Source organism: Penaeus chinensis, chromosome 3, assembly GCF_019202785.1.
Source record: "Penaeus chinensis breed Huanghai No. 1 chromosome 3, ASM1920278v2, whole genome shotgun sequence".
Classification (NCBI taxonomy): Eukaryota; Metazoa; Arthropoda; class Malacostraca; order Decapoda; family Penaeidae; genus Penaeus; species Penaeus chinensis.
The window spans coordinates 33,206,520-33,211,519 of NC_061821.1; the positions used below are offsets into that span (position 1 = coordinate 33,206,520).

Below are 5,000 nucleotides of genomic sequence, written 5' to 3' on the forward strand. Positions count from 1 at the left end.
AGATAAAGAGGAAGAGCGAAAGGGGAGAAGGGGGGGGATAAACTTCATGTTCCCGTTTTGCTTGGCAGATCAGGTACCTCCAGCTGCCCATAAATCTCTAATCCACTTGCTACTAAGAGCCACAGAAGCAACGTTCTTTTAGGCAAAACACAGAAATCCGTATACAATCAGGCATAAAATCCGAATAAGGTTAGGTAATTTTTTTTTTCCCTTTTTTTCTTTTTGTCTAGATTCATTCGATTATAGTCGTCTGGCCTTGGATGATAATATGGCGCAATGTACTTTTATCGATAAGAATGGCGGTATCACAAACTTCATCAGAAATACATTATTCGAATAAAATTACAGCACCGAGAACATACGCTGCTTTGTTCTGTTTATTTTCAGTCATATGTGTTATAACTGCCATGGTAAAGGTATTGCGGATAAAGGAACGTAATAGGTCAACTAGAAAGATATAAATATGGATATGTAAACTCGATACCAATACACCATCGATTTTCCGGCACCTTCATCGTACCAGATTATCATTTTGTGGACTGCATTATAATAAAACAATAATCCTTTTCTAATCATCCGCTAACGTTTCACGGACATGCCCTCGGAACTTGCACTTTGCTTCGGATAAATCTAAGATATACTAATAACAAACGAGCATCGACGGAGCTGCACCGCCAATACAGTATAAACACCACAGGAGGCATAAGATACTAATAATCGGATCACAGGCGTCCGTAAACGCGCTTGTGTTTGGAATCCTGCACCCGTACATTAAACGTCTTCTGCGCTTCTCTTGCTTGCTAATTTGGACAGATCCGACTTGAAACGGTAAAAAAAAAACAGACGTTTACCGTGGCAACAATTATGGTTTTAATTGTAGAGAAAACTTAAAGGTAAATTTAAAAGTTAAAATAAGGAAACTTGTTACGGTCAAACTGGCCATTCCCAGTGTTTGGAGATGTTCAGCAGAAGTTCAAAATCAGGATTTATTTGTTATGAATATCACAACTTCCCCGCTAAGTGTTCATATGATCCCCAGAAAGAGGAAAGACATATTAAGACCCATCTTTCTGTCCACCAAAAAATAAGAAAAAACAACAACAGCAAAAATAAATAAGAAACAAATAGACAAAAGTATGTATGTATATATTGTATATACATACATGTGTGTGTGTGCTTGTATGTATATGTTTATATGTATGTGTGTGTATATATATATATATATATATATATATATATATATATATATATATAATATATGCATACTGTGCATATATATCTGTCCATCTCTCTCTATAAATACATATACAGACACCGTCACATGCGATGACCATTCAAGGTAGACATGTCCCTTGATAAGAGAATTCCTCGGAGATTCGTCCTCGACAGGTATCTCTTGTCCAGTAAAACGGCCCTGTTTGTGTGTGTGTTTTTTTTTTTTTTTTTTTTTTTTTGTCTTTTTTTTTTTTTTGTCTCGTCTCCCTCCTCTACCCCTTTCTCATTGATCTGTCTTCCCCTTCCTTTTATCTCTCTCTCTCTCTCTCTCTCTCTCTATCTATCTCTTTCTCTCTCTCTCTCTCTCTCTCTTTATCTCTCTCTCTCTCTCTCTCTATCTCTTTCTCTTTCTCTTTCTCTCTCTCTCTCTCTCTCTCTATATATATATATATATATATATATATATATATATATATATATATGTATATATATACGTATATATATACACACACACATTTATACATATATATATATAGGAACCGCGTTCATGTTGACAAATGTATAAAAGGTATGAATGAGAATGAATATCTTCACAATACAAGAGATGTATTTGACCGGTTTCGACTGTGTCTTCGTCAGAAATACATGAAGAAGTATTTCTGACGAAGACACAGTCGAAACCGGTCAAATACATCTCTTGTATTGTGAAGATATTCATTCTCATTCATACCTTATATATATATATATATATATATATATATATATATATATATATATATATATATCACACACACACACACACACTCATATATGTGTGCGTGTGTGTGTGTGTGTGTGTGTGTGTGTGTGTGTGTGTGTGTGTGTGTGTGTGTGTGTGTGTGTGTGTGTGCGGCGCGCGCGTGTGTGTGTGTGTGTGTGTGTGTGTGTGTGTGTGTGTGTGTGTGTGTGTGTGTGTGTGTGTGTGTGTGTGTCTGTGTGTGTGTGTGTGTGTGTGTGTGTGTGTGAGTAACATTTTCTCCTGAGTCGCCATTGCCCCCTTGCAGATGCAATTAAAGCGCGGCGTCCTGGAGGGAAAGGAGGGCCTGATGAGCACGAAGGGGACCTCAGTATGTGGGTTACCGGGACACCGCACAGCCATACATATCTACAGGTGCACACACACACGCCATAACTCCAAAGGTGAAATTCAGAAAAAAAAAATGTTTTCTATCTGAGTTTCTTTTCCTACGTGAACTACCTGAAAGTAAATGATTCCGCCGATTTTAATAATATGAAATGTAATATTAGCATGTGTAGTTATATGCTATAGTGGTCTATAAGATAGCAAGATAGCTCAATTTGTTATAGCAATTTAGGAAAGACGAAACGGTTTAGTTGAAATGCAATGCGTCGCGGAAAATTTTGCATAAAAACAAAGGACAATCAGTCTCAAGTTACAATGGCGTTGAGGAGTTTTGAGACAATGAGACGTAGAAATGTTAATAAATCTTCGTCTGACTATACTTCTTTAAACGTCACGGAAAAGATAAATCCGAAAACACAAACATAGACATTACTTGGTAAAGAAAATGGGAACTCAGTACTGCTTAATAAAACAAATGATGAACAAAAATCACTGCAAAAAAAAACAATATGGCATCCCCTTTGAGGAAAACAACAACAACAACAGGAAATACGTATGCGTTTACCAAGACACGAAAAGGCAGTTACATCTAGATTTATGGCTTACAAAAGCCATTGCAATTACGTGTACCAACCTCATCGACTGCTACAGACACGAGGTATCTATGTCCTCCTCCAATTAATGTCGTGTTATTGAGATCGCAACGTCACGACTCTGACCTTCGCCGAGAGGTGCAAGAGAGAGCCTCGTGGTGTTTTAAAAAGTCTACGGAGATTGGACTCCATGTTTCAAAATGCAGTGAAGGCTACTGAGTAAGGCTTGATAATCTCGGCTGAAAATACAAGACACTTAACCCAAAGACAATCCCTCTACCAAGGTTTCATATAAGTTAGATATCTGCCATCTATACAAATACCTCGGGATGATTGTCAATGATGCAAAGTTCATCAGAAACCTGAAGAAAGGCTATGGGAGCGGCTGAAACCACTTTGAACACTTGTTGATATCAATGTCAATATTGCGAGAACCTTTTTCTTGTCATACATACGGTCAGTCATAGATTACCATGCATTGCATCTAGTAGTATTCAAGGAATCAGAGTTGACTAGTTTAGAAATTGTACAAAATGAGGCCTTCTGTTTAAGAATATTATACATAAATACCACATTTAGTGTCAAATCAATTAGAGAACCCCTCCATTGTACAGAGCTCCAAAGACAACTTAAACAGAATAGTGGAGTTAACTTTGAATGGCAACACCGATTCATACTCAAATCCATGGGTACTAGTAACATGGACGCTCTATTCCACTGTGGAAAATGTCGGACCTAAATGTATATGATACGACTGCCCCCTAAAAAGATAGTGTCCCCCCTGTTATACTTAAGCAGTATGCACTTGCAATTATAAATTAGCATCTTGAATCTCTGCCCAATGCATATGAATGATACACTGACGGATCATTGCAGTCAGGATACACTTTTGATGTATATAAAAACAATATTTTGCAGCACCAGGATTGTCCATGACTGAGCTAGCACTACGCAAACTGAGTTGGCAGGAATACTCATGACAACGAATTTCTATTGAACAAGGCACAGAGGTAAGTTTCTGCGATTCACAGAGTGTTCTCCAGGCTCTGAACACTCTAGACAAAGGGATATTGCAAATTATATTATGATAAACGTGTATCGTACAAAAGAACAAGGCCATGATATACATTTTGTGTGGACACCATCGCATGTTGGAATCCCTAGGCATGATCATGCTGATCGCCTAGCAATGTCAACATGTGGCAAGCAAAGAGTGGATATAGATCTCGAAGTACCTCTTGCTAGGATTACACATATCATCAAAACTTCCTTCAAAGAGGACTTGACTGAGTTAATTCTCAACTCCCTGAAAGCTGTAGCATAAAGTGCTATTCCTTCATCCATGGTTTATATGAAATAAGAACAAGAATGTGATATTGTGACCGCAAGAATCAGACTTGGATATAGAAAGTACTGACAGGTCAGTTTGTAAGGTCAAGGAATCTAAACTGTGTAATGAAGAATATAAGCGAACACTTGTACATTATATCTCAGAGTGTAATGTGTTACAGCCTTTCAGACCACCTAACTATTTCATATCATCAGATGTCTTAGAAGATATACTTATATTGTATCCTAAATTTGGAAAGTAGTATCACATGACCGCATAACAAATGTAGCAATTCCTTTCCACGCCTAAACTGTACGCCGGCATGACAGATGAGTAGATAAAGGACTGTGTAATTGTTCCTTTCCTTTAACTGATATAGTACTTATCCTAATAATGTTATAGCCTAAAATTCAAATGTAATACCATTATATAATGCTATGACCATGCATCAAATGTACCGCAGCTTGCCCACGCATGTACAGTTAGCCAGGGTGGTAAATAAAGGACTAAACTAAACTAAACCTGATGGGATTATTTTAACACTAATCTATTTGAAGATGTAATCATGTTTCAAACTTAATTTGTTACATAACATCGTCATATAATGTTATGGGGATATACCAAATGTATCAAAGCTTGACCATACTAGTGCAGTTAACGAGGGAGGTAATTCAATAATTTTTTTTTTTTTAAATGTGCCACAAAGTGCCCCTTAAAAGCAGAAAAAAACTCTTTTTTT

At 37.1% G+C, this 5,000-nt stretch overlaps 1 protein-coding gene across 2 annotated transcripts in view; it reads right to left on the minus strand.

Annotated features, from left to right (window-relative positions):
• The window catches only part of LOC125042720, a 162,793-nt gene that overhangs the window by 139,503 nt on the left and 18,290 nt on the right, over positions 1-5,000 (minus strand). The window lies entirely within an intron of this gene.